The following is a 15,328-nucleotide window of genomic DNA, read 5'->3' on the forward strand; positions in this document are numbered from 1 at the left end:
TAATTTTCAAAGTGCTTTACAGCCAGTAATTAATTCCTCCAACATCCTAGAGACACATTTAAAAGAAACTTGTGGCAAAACTTGCAGTGATGCTCAGAATACCTTACTCAGGCATTTCAGGACTTTGAGACCCAGATGTGGTTTTGTTGCCTGAAGCCTCAGAATGAAGAGCAGCTGGTTCCCAAATTGTACCTAGAAGGAGACCTCACAGAGGGAAACTCTCATACGCTGTTGAAGAAGACATTCAGGGTGTGGGAAAGGCCATTCATGATGATGGCACTTACAGCTGGCGTGACCTATTGGCTAAAACAGAACCCATGAGGAGTTATAGGAGAAAGTTCCCCAGGTTTCACGAAAATGCCTATTCTCACCATTCATAATAGGAGAGAGATGTTCTCTCCCGTGACTCAGCTCCATGCAACATGTGGGCTCGGACACCGAGAGGTAGGGAGAGCCCTCACACAGGAGTCCAGGGACTGGGCTGTCACTCCACTGCTTGGCTGTGTGACCCAGAGTGAGACACTTCCCCTCTCTGAGTCTTATTTCTTCATCCACAAACTTAGTTTGGATTAGTTGAAAGCCATATGTCACAAACAGGCAGCCTGCGGGACAACATTGGCTGGGAGCCCTGTTTTCTTTGGCTCACCCAGTGTTTTTTTAAAATACATGTACTTCTGGCTTGCCTCAGCCCCCACCATTCCTTGTGACCTTCCACCCAGTCTTCCTCACTCATTTGTGTCCCTTTCCTGGCCCCTGCAGGCATCTGAGGTTGCGGCTGCTGGGTTAGGTGATTTCAGACGCTACTTCTCTCCCTGACACCTGGTAGTCTATGTCCTGACAGGTGACGAAGCCTCAGCAGTCAGAATTACAAGACTACGAAGTTTGGAGCTCTTTTTAAAAAAATATTTTCCAGACTCTTCTATCTACAAGCTGATGGTATAATATAGATCCCCAACAGCCAAGCTCTCCACTGTAATCACACCACAGGCCTTTCTATCTCTTGTTCACAGCAAGTGATAGCACTCAGCTTAGAACCCAGGGTTGGTTGGTTGGTTGTTTTTTTGTTTTGTTTTTCATTTTTTGTTTTTCCTAATTCTCTCTCCTTGACTCTTGGAGGCCCGCTAAGTGAATCACCCAGAGGGCAAAAATCTCTTGTCAAGGGCCAGACTTGAAGCAATGATGGAGGAAAGAGAGGTCAGTGCCATGGGAGAGTTTCCCTCCAAATTTAAGTTAGAAAGGGGTCACAAATGCAGGCTAGCTATTTTAGGATTATCTTCTGCAGATTCCCAAACTTCCTGACTCTTTCAACAGCTCCACCCCTTACTGAGTGCTTTCCTAGTGGGGCAGGTTTCTCCGAGCCCTCCAGCACGGCTCCCTGTCTGCAGGGAAATTTGCTCCCGTTGACCCGAGGGCGCACAGCTGCGGCAGCCACCCCCTGCCCCCTGGGACACAGGCTGTCTGTACAATGCAACCCTGTTGTCGAAACTTCCCCACATATGTCTGCACACAGGAGTTCTGTCCTGAATGCGGTCTGGGTCATGGGGTGGAATGCACACAGGGTGGAGAAAAAGACCTCTTTTTCAAAAGCGTTCTTTTTATAAGCTTTGTCTCCTCGGGCCCCTGCCCCGGACAACTTGGAATTTTCTCTTGTTGCCGAAACATATTTCTATTAAATACGACCCAGGCAGTTGTGTGCCCCACCTGCAGGATCTGTTGGCCAAACATTGGAAAAGGACCCAACTCCAGGTGAAAATCAAGGAGATGAGTCCATGAGCCACAAAACCATTGTGGTTTAGCAATCAACTCTCCTTTATTAAATAGTTAAGTGTCTTCTTCATGATCAGAGTCAAACGTGCTCACTGCCGAAAACGAGGGGAGTGAATAACAATCACCCATCACCTGACCACCCGAAGATTTCATGTTAGCACATTTTCTGGAGACTTTCTATGCCCAGGAATATTTATTTTAATGAAGTTGAGATCATACTAATCTCATCACTTAAAGCCATGCTTTTGTTTTCAGGACACTGAAATTTCTCTCAGGGTAGACAAAAGCTTATGTCATTTAATTCATTTGTAATAAGATGGTCAAGGTTTAAGGAGGAATGGAAATATTGGTCCAGAACCACAGAACCTTAGTCATTGAGAAAGGAGATTCAGTGCCTCTTTAAAAAAGCTTATAGTTTTAATGGACGTAAGAGGTGGAACCCAGATCTTGTTTCTTGCCCACACACATCTTCCATGGGACTCCTGTCCATCTACTGAAATTCATTCTCATGGAAATACTTGGGAAAATAACTATTTTTCTTTTCCTATTATTATCTCTTAATGAACCTCTGAGATTTAACTCAGAACCACTAGATTTTTTTTTAAAGATTTTATTTATTTATTTGACAGAGTAAGATCACAAGTAGGCAGAGAGGCAGGCAGAGAGAGAGAGAGAGAGAGAGGGAAGCAGGCTCCCCGCTGAGTGGAGAGCCCAATGTGGGACTCAATCCCAGGACCCTGAGATCATGGCCTGAGCTGAAGGCAGTGGCCCAACCCACTGAGCCACCCAGGTGCCCTAGAACCACTAGATTTTAAATCAGGCTTGGGAGAAGTCCCAGTGTATGCCCACTTCCCAAGGGTTTTGCTCTGGGAGCATAAACAAGTGGTCTATATGGGGAGGGAGAGAGGATACATACACATAAGAGAAGGAGAGCTAATAAGTGGTGTTTTCAGAGTTAAAAAATAAATGAAAAGCTTTATATGAATGACTCTATGTTCAGCCTCAAGCTTTAAATAGATTTAGCGCTGCCTAGAAAGCATGAGCTCAGCACGAGAACTGGTACGGCATAAACACGTTTCCCTTGTTGTATTCACCTGCAAGGTGAAGAGACTCCCAAGAAGAGGAGTTGTTGAGGAATTCGATAAGATGGGGGAGCCGCAGTACTACGGCAAGAGCTCTTGCTCTGCCCTAGCCTGGCCAATCCCAGATTCAGGGAACAGAGCCCATCTGATATTGCCACACAAGGCAGTTTTCAAGGGTGCCATGCACTCAGGGCTCTTTGTCCCCGATTGAAACAAGCCCCAGAAGCCCACTGATGAAGGCGTTTCCATCAGGGTTGTTATGGAGATGAGCCTCGTGGACACCCTCAACTGTGTAGATTGCAATCAGCAGGCAGAGAAAATGAAATGCAGAGCTGCCCTCTCAGTAACGGGGCATTCAGCACAATTATGTGAACTCCCCAAATGGCTCAGGTAAATGACATCTTTCAAAATTCTACCACCTCATTTATTCAGGCCCTGGAAAACAAGTGATTTGTCTGAAACTAGCGCTTACTAGATGGGCAGAGTACTCTGGGGGCATTCATGTTTGAGAGCTTTACTGAAGGACAAACATGACACACTCCTCACAGGAAGGAAAGGGCCAAGGGAAGGCAGGTGCTGCCCCCACCCCTTCTGTCCCCCTGCCCCCCTTCCCCCTCTTGGTTACAGTTGCCCAATCTGATTCAGGCAGAAAGCCTACCTGTCTGACTTTCATGGCTTGCCTGCTACCTGACTGGCTCCAGTAGGTGTCAGCTCTGGCCTCAATGGGACAGAATGTGGGTCTCACCTCCCTCAGGGGGTGGGCTTATCCAAAGTGCCAGGAACCCCTGCCCAGCTGCTCCATGTTGCTAAGAGCCGAGCTCATGCTATATACCTGAATCCCTAGATGTACCTATTCAAGGCTTCCCCTAGAAACTTCCTTTCCCTAAAGTCTTACTTATTAGAAAATTGAAAACATTCTTACTTATCTTTTCTTATCACCAAAACAAAATCTGTTCATTATAAAAAAAAATTGGAATATAAAATATGTACCAGGAGGGGGAAAAAAAGAAAGAAAACCCCCACCCACTTACTAGAAACAACTACTGTTAGTACTATCCTTGTTATACATATTTGTGTGTGAGAATATATATACTGTAATGTCTATTGCTTTGTAACCTGTATTTTGTCCTTACTCTATGGTGATTATCTTTCCGTGTCATTAAATATTCATTCCTCAACAACTGCACTTTTTGACAACATCAAAAATGATACCAATTCCAACATGGATTGCTCATCTAGGAACCCGTCTTGAGATATAGGGAAGACTGTTGCACATTCTGCTAAGGACAGCTGTCCCGGCACCTCAAAACATTTAAAGTTCTAACAGAAAGGTCTAACCTTGCCAGCCTGGTGGGACTCTGACTTTGGGCCATTTCCCTGACTCTTCCTTCTACACAAGCAGAAGTCAGGAAGAAAGGGAGCACTGCCCTCTTCAAATGTAAGGCTTCCGTAGATTACAAAGTCTTGCCTGAGAAAAAATCATTGTTCATTCAGAGAGAAGATGTAGGCTAAGTACCACACCGAGCTAGAAGCTCAGAGTCCATGAAAGGCGAGATTGCATCTCTAACACTTGGATTTTCAAGAAAGTTAAAAACCTGTCAAAATCTTGAAATATACCAGGCACTTCTCTTCTCCACAGTGACAGACCTTCCTGAAAATAAACTCAGGGATCCAGAATGTTCTTTTCTATTCTGGTTTCTGTTCAGTCCTTAATACACTCTTCCCAGTGCTTCGTGGCTAAGGACCTGAACATTTTCCTTTGGTCATTTGTTTTTTGTTTGTGTGTTTTGGGTTTTTTACGATTTTATTTATTTATTTGAGAGAGAGAGAGAGAGAGAACATGAGCAAAGTGGAGGGATAGAGGGAGAAGGAGAAGCAGGCCTCCTGCTGAACTGGGAGACAAACTTGGGCTCGATCCCAGGACCCCAGGATCATGACCAGAGCCCAAGGCAGATGCTTAAGCAACTGAGCCGCCCAGACACCCCTCCCTTGGTCATCCTTTACAGCCCATGTAGGGAGGGGTCTTCTGTGAGTGGGGACATCAGATGGAGGAGAGTATTGTGCTATCTACATAACTAATTTTGTCTGAGCTAAAGTTCTCTTTCCTAGCTTTGGAATCAAGCCAAGCCAGCAACTATAACTGGGAACTTCCAAGGTGCTGGCAGTTGTCTCAGAAATGACCTGGGAGTCATCTCTGCCTTATTCTTACTTTGCTCAGTAAGAAAAACTGTGAGAGCTTGGCTGTCCATTAAGCAGTTCAAGATGAAGGTTAGCAACAAAATTTGTAATTTCATTCTCCTATATTGTTACTCAAGCTACAGATAACTGTGGGAACGATCTGGTTCTTCTGACACTGTTATCCCTGATAACTCTGTGTTATAATCTGTTTTCTAGCTGGCCCCGTTTGGAGAGGAGATAAAAATGCACACCACGTTGCTAGCAAAACAATGTAATAATATCACTGGTTTTGAAAGACATTTTTGGAAAAATGAGGGATGGAAAAATTTTTCAGTTTTATTTACATGGATCCAACATTCATTTATTCATTCAACAACCATATGTGAGGCTCTGCTACTGAGTTGTAGGAGATGCAAAGATGAAAAAAGGCGCAGCTCTGTCCCCTTACCTTCTAGCAGGGAGATAAACTATGTTTACCAACAAGCATGTAGTATAATTTAATCAGTGTTAGAAGAAAAATAAAGATATACTTTATGAGACTCCAAAAAAGGGAAGGAAGTAGTGAGAGGATGGAAGAAGACTTCACCGAGGAGATGACGTCTGAGCTGGACCCTGACAGGTATGTGGGGGTGGGTGGGAGGCAACTTCAGGCAGAAGGAGCAGCATCAGAAAAAGCACAGAAGTCAAGAAGGTATGGATGTGTAGCAAACAGTGAGTATTTTTGTATGACTAGGGTGTAGGATACATAAATGGAGGGACAAAGAGGGAATACGCTTAGAAGTCAAAGTCAGATGAATATTTTGGAGGATCTTGAATATCAAGCTAAGAAGTGTTGGATTTTATTCCAATAGGTTGATGCTTCTCTAGCTTTATCAGAATCACCTGGAGGGGTTGTTAAGATACAGACTGTGGGCCCCATCCCCAGAATTCCTAATGGAGGTCTGGCATGGGCCCCCAGAGACTGGCATTCCTAGCAAGGTCCCAGGGGACGCTGATGTAGCCAGTCTGGGTTGAGAACCACTGCTCCACGGCTCACCTCTGTGGCTCAGAGAAAGCGACTGCAAAGGGACAAGGTAAGGGAGGGAAGGCAATAGTTAGAATCCTTCTAAGTGCATTCGAGGGGACTAGGCCTTTGAACCTACAGCATCCTAGATGTCCTCAGCAAAAGGGCTTGGTCGGAGTTGTTTACTGTATACAAAAACATTTGTATCCGTCTCTAAGCTGGAGTACCAAAGGACATGAATCTAGGGATAGGGTGTTTTTTGTCCCTCTTTGAAAATATAATCTTACGGGGAGGCAGCATTGTAATGTAATGCTAGAATCCACAGCCCTGAGTTAAAACCGCCCCTTCTGCCAATGGTTTAACTTCTTGAAGTCTCGGTGACTTTATATTCAAGATGGGGTAACAATACGAGTGCACAGCATTGTGGTGAGAACGTGGGGAAAACCACAGGGAGCACTTGGCACCGTGCCCAGCGCACCGTGGGGCGGGGTGAATTTTGGTTTCCTCCCTACCTCAACCCCTTGGAGTGGGAGAGAAGTGTGTGTCGCCTCTGCTGACAGCCTCAGAAGCCTCTCTGGGGCGAGCAGCCCGTTAGAGACCCGAGGTCCCACAGTGACCCAGTCACACCTTTGGCATCAGCCTTGCCACAGTGTGGTTCTCCTTCCATATGGCATCTGGGACTGCAGACTGGCCAGCTCTCTTCTGCCTGCTGGGAGAGCACTGGGAAGGGCTGAGAAGGGGCCTCTGAAATGGGACAAGGACACAGAGGGAGGAGTCGCTGGAGCAAAGGAAAGTTCTGTCTGCTTTAAGATTGTGTCCAGGCCCGGGGGGCCTTGGCCAGAGCAGTTTCATTTTGGGCCTCTTGAGGCTTTGATCCTCGCAGGGAGGCCCATGTGAACTGTACAGGACTTTCAGATTGCCTGGGGAAAGAAACGAGTGGGTAAGCATTTTCTTCGTTAACCAGATCAATCTGATGTCATAACAGCCCCAGACAGGAAAGCAGAACGCAGACTTGGCAGTGAATCACAGGGGGAAGGGCGTCTCACTGAGCCTGTGTCACGGGAACTTGATGACAAAAGGGGGCCAGAGGCCCCGCACCCCCAATGGGGGAGAAAGGGTTTGGGAAACAGGCAGCCAGATGAAGCCATGGTGGGGGAGGGAGACTGGAGTAAAAGGGGGTGTCACACCATTGGGTCTCCTGTTCTGGGCTGACCAAACCAAGTTGGCAGGGTCAAGGTTAGTAGAGAGGTCAGTGCCTTATTTGTCCATTGGATGGGGAGATGGAGTGAGGGCAGGGAAGCTGTTTCACTAAATGACATCTCTGTGCCTACCCCATGAGCCATTTTGTGGTTCTGTGATAGGAGCTAACAAGCCCTACAAGAGCCCAGCTTCCACCTGATGTCGATCCAGGGATGAGTAATGAAAGGGAGCATCAGGTCCATGGGGTCTCCAGCTGTGAATTGGCACCCTTCATTGTTTAAAGTTTATTTCCTTTCTCCCTAAGTAGATGCAGTACAGAGACAAAGGAATACTACACAGCTAAAATAAGTGCCTTTGCAAAGCACTGCAGTGATGAGGAAAGGAAAGGCAGGTCACAAAAACAGTATAACCCTGCTATCAGTAAAAAATAGAATGAAACGGGGTGCCTGGGTGGCTCAGTGGGTTGAGCACCTGATTCTTGAAGCTGTGTCAGGTTATCTCAGGGTCATAAGATCGAGCCCCTGCCCTTAGGCTCTTAGCTCGCGGAGAGTCTGCTTAAGATTCCCTCTCCCTCTCCTACTGCACTTCCCCTAGCTCCAGCTCTCTTTCTCTCTAAAATAAATAAATAAATAAATCTTTAAAAAAAAAAAAAATGAAACAAAGACTAAAAAACATCTTGGGGCTGACTCTGATGGTCAAATTACAGATACTTTTTTTCCCTTTTCTGCATTTTTGAAATTATTTACAAGTAAGCATGTATTCCCTTTGAAATAAGAAAAGACAAAAATATATATATATATTTTTTTTAAAGATTTTATTTATTTATTTGACAGACAGAGATCACAAGTAGGCAGAGAGGCAGGCAGAGAGAGAGAGGAGGAAACAGGCTCCCTGCTGAGCAGAGAGCCCAATGTGGGGCTCGATCCCAGGACTCTGGGATCATGACCTGAGCCGAAGGCAGAGACTTTAACCCACTGAGCCATCCAGGCGCCCAAGACAAAAATATTTAATTAAGAAAATAGGTTCACTATACAAAGTGGTGCTCTCTTTTACTAAATATGAATATGAACTATCTGAAACTAATAGAACGCTATGTATTAACTACACTGGAATTAAAATAAAATGTTTTAAATTGTGAATATAAACTATATACAATTTTGTGACCTATACTTAAGCATTTTCCATGCTGTTAAAAAGTCTCTAGTATTATTTTTAATAGCTGCATGGTATTTTGTCACATAAATATAGCATACATTTTTTTCTTAATTTATATAGCTTCCACCTTTTTATTATTACAAAGAATGTTACAATCAATATCTTTTTAGCTTATTAACTTTCCTGTAGGTTTCTTTGAAAATTAGCCTCCTACAGATTTTATCTTGCCTCTAATTCCCTTGGCAGGATTGAATTTCCACAGATTCACACAACTGCAGCAACATCTTTTTCATGATATAGAGATAAACTCTTTACCTTTTTTTGTAAGCTCCCTCTCTCATGCTAAGATTTTCTTGTAAGATTGTTAGGCATCTGAATTGCCAAGACAGTTGTCAATCACAAAGTGGAGTTTTCAAGGTTACTCAGTCCTATGTCCATTTATAGGCAGGAAACTGAGGCCCTGAGAAGTGACATGACCAGCCCAAGGGCATACATGGTTAATTGTGACCCAGCTGGAAAAACAACTTTGTGACTATTTTCCAAGGACTGGGAACTTTGGAGGAACTGCAGCAACATCTTTTTCATGATATAGAGATAAACTCTTTACCTTTTTTTGTCAGCTCCCTCTCTCATGCTAAGATTTTCTTGTAAGATTGTTAGGCATCTGAATTGCCAAGACAGTTGTCAATCACAAAGTGGAGTTTTCAAGGTTACTCAGTCCTATGTCCATTTATAGGCAGGAAACTGAGGCCCTGAGAAGTGACATGACCAGCCCAAGGGCATACATGGTTAATTGTGACCCAGCTGGAAAAACAACTTTGTGACTATTTTCCAAGGACTGGGAACTTTGGAGGATCAGGAAACACTAAATGATGATAGAGCAGAAGACAGAATGAAAAAAGATGAGGTGGTAAGAGGGGAAGGAATAGAAGGATTAATAGGACAGAAAGAAGGCAGGGTTGCTTATGGGGAGAGGGAGAGAATGAACCAAGAACAGAAACGTAAAAGGAAAAAGAAAAAAGTAATGAGAAAAGTAACTGAGATAGTTCACAGCAGAGGTTCTCAGCCTTGACAGTACTGGCGTTTGGGACGGGCTGATCCTTTGTGGTGGACGGCTGTCCTCTGCATCGTAGCATGTTTCATAATGTCCCCAGCCTCCTACCCACAAGACACCGCCAGTTGCCCCTCCCGCCCAAGCCATGACAACCAGAAACATTTCCAGATATTGCTAAATGCCTCCTGGGAGGCAGATTAGCCCAAGTCCAGAACCATTGCTCTGTGGCATTGTTCTCCACTGGAGAAATACTCCCCCCGCCTCACCTTATTGCTGGAAAGGTGTCTAAAATACCTGCTCTAAGACAAAATTGGAAGCAAAACATTTAATGCATTTTAGAGAATGTCCCCAAACCATAAGGTTGTGTGTGCTACAAGGCAGGGAAGGAAAATGAATCAATGAAGCCCATTTTTCAGATAAAGAAAATAAGACTGGTAATATGTAATCTGCTTTGGGCGCTAAGATGAGTCAGAGAGAAATCAGAGAAACCAGTAAGAGAAATATGAACTTAGGATCTGACCTTTAGAAAGAAGAAAAACAATTTGATCCCTGACCCCTCCCCACTTCAATCCTGGATCTTTGTGAGAAAAAGGAAGGAAATTTCCACTCTACTAAGAAGCTGATGAAGCATCAGGAATTGGTAAGAACATTAAAATTTTTTTTTTCCTGTGAAGGATAAAAGCAGAGAGTGGCTTATAAGAGTTAGAATCCCTGATTTAAATTAAAAAGAAGAAGTCATTGTGCACCAAATGCTCTCTAGTGCCTCAAGATCATCATCTCCCCAAAACTTCACATCAGTCCTTTTCACATGGGTCTTGTTATTATTTGACAGATGACAAGCTGAGGGCCAGAAGTTAGGTAACTTGCACAAGGTCACACACTAAGTGAAGAGACAAAGTTTTCAAGCCAGGCCTCCCCAAATCTCAAGGCCAGGCACCGACCTCTTGGCATCCCTCCTCTATGCCACTGGCAAAGCCTACTCCTGTAAGGTCGCCATTTTGCCTCATTCCAAAGTGTTTTTTAAGGAATCCCACAGTTCACTTCATTGGGGACACGGACAAGAGTTGGGACATTGCCTGTAACTGAGGGATCCCATCTGGAATCCCCCCTGGGGGGATGCTCACCTACATCCTAACTATGCAGGAAAATCAACAGATTATATCTCATAAGCTGCTGTCAGAATCCCAGTCCTGGGCTTGTACTCACCCCAGTCCCTTCCTCTGCCTGCCCGCCCCAGAACACAAAGGGTATATGCCCCACACCAGCCCCCCACAACCACTGCTGCCCCAGCCTGGCCCAGTTGCCATGTTGCCAGCAAGTGCTTCCTTCCTTTCTTTCTTCAGCACAAAATCTTCCAGTGGGTGCAGGGCTGGAATCACTGTCAGACTTAAATTTTTTTTTCATTATTGAAGTATAGTTTAACATCCAGTGTTATATTTAGTTTAGGTGTAAAGCATAGGGGTTTGACAATTCTATAGGTAAGCATCATCACCATGTGTCACCATATAACATAACTACATATTATTGGCTATATTCCCTATGCTATACTTTTCATCCACATTTTTTTAAATGTAAATTCCATCAGCCAACATATAGTACATTATTAATAGTTGATGTAGTGTTCAATGATTCATTAGTAGTGTATAATGCCCAGTGCTCCTCATGTCACGTGCCCTCCTTAATGCCCATCACCCAGTTACCCCATTCCTCCCACATTTGTTTTTAAGGCCATTCTTTTTAGAACAGTTTTAGATTCATAGCAAAATTGAGGAGAAGGTGCTCAACTTTTCATCCACCCTTGTCTCCACACAGGCACAGCCTCCCCCATTACCAACAGCCCCTCCGCCCCCAGAGGGGTATATTTGTTATCATTGACAAACATATGGTGACATATCGTCATCACCCAAAGTCCATAGTTTACATTAGGGTTTACTCTTGGTGATAAATCTTTTAATTTTTTATTTTAATTTTAAAAAGGACTTCTAGGGGATTATATTGTAAGAGCCATTTTGTTTCCACCCAAAGGGGGACTTTGGAAGGCAAGAGTTGTTTTTCATGCCTTTCCCCTTGCGGGAAAATACTCTGTGAATTATTTGGGTGGGTAGTACAGTGTTTCATGCCTCCCCTTGCTTCCAGGCTGACAAATAGTTACATTCAGCTATTTAACCGTTATATATTATAGTTATAATGACAAGAGCAGGTGGTATAATCTGCTTATTCTGAGCCAGGCACTCTTCTGCAGGAGCCACACTCTTTTGACTTTGGTGTATGAAGAATCAAGATCCAGAGAAGGTAAGTTATTTGTCCAAGGTCATACAACTACATAGTGCAAAAACTTCATACAACAAAAGAGTGGGAACTTTTCATTATTATTAAAAGGGATGTCTGCTTTCAATACAAGCTGCAAACTGGCTGTTCTCAATGTGCAGCCTTGTTTTCTTCCACAAATATTTACTGAAACCCTCTTAGGCGCCATTCAGAGAAGGGTGGCGCCTCAGGCAAGATTAGAATTCCTAGCCTTGATTTCAGCACTGGATAGAGACATGCAAGGTCCTTAGAAAGTCCCAATAACATGAGAAAGATCGTTCTCTTATTTCATGCCCCCAGGCGGCAATACCCCTCCCATTTCCCCTCTAGGAGACAGCCACAAGCACCTCCTTTCTGTTCATCTTTGTCCTCTCAACCCAGGGCTTCTGCTCCTGCTTCACCAAATGCCGCCCAAGGTAAACAGCGCCCTCCTACAGGCCAGGGTCCTCCTCTTACTGTCTTCTCTGTGGCATTTGACACTCTTACCAACTTCCTCTTCCAGGAAACTCCCTTTTCTTGCAACTTTCTGAGACCACCCTGTTTCCCACACCCTTCCCAATCCTCTGAGGCTCTCTTGAAGTTTTTTTCAGTACAATAAATTTCAAACCTTGGAGCTTGAAACATGCTTTGTGTATCATTAACCTACAAAGGTTCTGATGAATAAAATCAGCATCATGCCCACTGGTGGGATGGGCAAACCAGAAGGGGAAGGCCTCAAGCTTGCCCCGTGACTCAGTGTGGCACTGGACTCCCAGCCCCAGCACAGAGATGAGCAGGGCTGTGTCTCTTCTGGGCATTTCCTGGCAACCTTCAAAGCAGGAGCAGTTCATTGTTTGCTATGAACTATATTTAGGAGTATGGAACTATATTTAGGAGTATGGAAAGACTGCAGGTTTGGGCAGAGGGTGGGTCTTTAAAGGCCTGGACCTGTGAACAACACTCATTTCATTGAGTGCTAATTTTAAATGTGAATTTTCTAACAATAGGGCCCCAGGTTCTGCTGTCCTTAAAGGGTTGCAGATTTTCCCTCCCAGTGACAGATTGCACAGCTACATCCCAGAAGACATAAAACTCCTTCCAGTCATCCCAGAATTAGGTCCATAGATTTCCAGTTATAGAAGAAAGCCATTCTGGGTAACACAGCAGATGTAAATTGTGTGCCTGAATTGATTTTGCATTAATTTCTCGTAGGCTATTTCCATGCCGCTTAAATACCACTTTTTAAAGCTTTTATGGTATTGTATTTTAAAAGCTGATCTGTTTGCACCAAAGAGAGAGCTCCGAGAGGCAAGAGCTGTTTTTCAAACCCTTCCCCTTGTGGGAAAGTATTTTCACCAGTGACGAGTTCTTGGTAATGAGCTGTCTGTTTGCACAACTCCTGTGTGCATCTTCTAGTGCTCCTTCTGGATTCTTCCTTTTGCAAGACAGTTCATGGGACACAAGCTTCAGCTTTCATACCTCCTTAAAGGACCAGTCCTGCACCCACTGGAAGGGAGTACAGTGGCCATGTAGGGGCTCAAGGGCTCAGATAAGGGCACCATGTGTTCTTACTATATGGTGTCCTATGCTGTGAGCTCTTGGCTCTCCTACTTGAACCAAATGCTTCTAGAAACCACCAGGTGAAGAGTAAAAAGATAGTCTATAAACCCACCTTTTTTTTAAAAGAGAGATAGTGGGTTGGACTCAGACTGAAGTCCTGAACATGATACAGGAGCTCACCTTACAACTATCAAAGCACACTTGCTCATAGGTAAAGCTACACAGCATTCAGCAAAGAACAGCACCAACATGTGCCTGGAACAGGGGCTCTGGAATTATGCTTCTCCATTGCTGTGGCTATGTTTGCTAGGAGTAGGCTTATTTTTGAGGCCTTTTCCAAATGGTTTGATGAATTCCTAATTAAGTCTTAAAGTACTGAGAAAATTGAGAATCCAATCCAACAGGTGTGTGCAGCTATGATGAAAATCAAAGTTTCCACGAAAACATAAAGAAAAGGAAGATGAATATAGATCAATGATAAGAATCATTCCACAGGACAAAGAGGGAGACATACAACACAGAATGTGTAATTGACAGTCTGCAAGTGGTTAGAACACCAACACTGATGTCAGATTTCTGTTAACCCAGCATTAATTCAGAAGAAGGCTCTGGACTCAGGACCATTGTACTAAAAATTCCCTTTGGGGATGTAGTCTCAGAGGGAAAGGTAATTTTGCACCAAGCCTCGGCATGTACCAGGGACCTGCTCATTTTTAGATTCTAGCACCACCTAGAGGCAAGAATGAAATAATTTCCACCCGCCGCTGAGTCAAAGAAATCTCTCCTCTCTCTATTAACCATTTTCCCATTTAAAGGCACTTGCATTTTAATATCTCATTTGATACTCAGGTAATTTTCCTTCAGTTAGAAATTCCCAGCTTCATGGTATGGATGAGAAAATTCATCTCTCAGCAGCTTACTGCACAAAGAATTTGACCAATTTTCATGTGATCGAGGGCTCTCCAGGAGTTAATTTTTTTAACAAAAGTATTTGAGTATAATTTCCATACTGTGACATTCACTAATGTTAAATATACAAGTCAGTAATTTTTAGTAAATTTACTGAGTTGTGCAGCCATCACCATAATGCAGGTTTAGAACATTATCTTTAGCACAGCAAGATCCCGTCAGCCTCTTTCCACATAGAATCTCCCTTCCCACCAATACCCCCCCCCCCGCCCCAACCCCTCACCCCATCCCATCCCACCCCCCTCTCCACCCACCTGCCCCAGACCATCGCCACTTTGCTTTCTGTCTCCATAGATTTCCATTCCTAGGTATTCCATCTGAATGGAATGATATAACACGTGCTCTTTTGTGGCTGGCTTTTTCCACTTATCACCATGTTTTTGAGGTTTACCGAAGTTCAGCATTTGTCAGTATTTCATTCCTTCTAACTGCTGAATAGTGTTCTATTGTATCGCTGGACCACATGTTACTTGTCCACTAACTAGTTGGTGGATATTTGGGTTGTTTCCAGGTTTTTGCTATTATGAATAGTACTCACGAGAAAGTCATCTTTTTAAGCAAGAATCTCTCATTACTGAAGAGGGAAGTGAATAAAACATGTAGGATGAGATTGACTACATAAATTATGTGTATTGGGGGCCGGGAAGGAAATTAGGATAAACTCTCTGGAGATGCCCAAGACAAAGACATCTGGGTCTTGTATTCAATATATATACTGAGGAACCAAGGGGCTCTTGAAAATATATTCTTGCAAAAGCAAAGTATGAGGAAATAATTGAGGATGTACTTTAGTGGCTTAACAGAATTCAAAGAGAGTTGTTGTTGAAGTAATCTTTCTGCCCAATGTGGGGCTTAAACTCACAACCCCAAGATTATGAGTTGCATGCTTTGCTGACTGAGCCAGCCAGGCACCCCTCAAAGACAGTTCTTAAGAGATTTTTTTCTTATTGAGTCAATGCAATATGTAGCAGATACAGACTTTGTTAACACATCTGAGGTTTGGGGTTCCATTATACTCTTCTCATCATGAAGACAGCATAACGGGTCCTTTCAAGAATTAAAAATAAACTAAGG

Source organism: Mustela putorius, unplaced genomic scaffold (assembly GCF_011764305.1).
Source record: "Mustela putorius furo isolate JIRA1106 unplaced genomic scaffold, ASM1176430v1.1 tig00003834_pilon_pilon_pilon, whole genome shotgun sequence".
Taxonomy (NCBI): domain Eukaryota; kingdom Metazoa; phylum Chordata; class Mammalia; order Carnivora; family Mustelidae; genus Mustela; species Mustela putorius.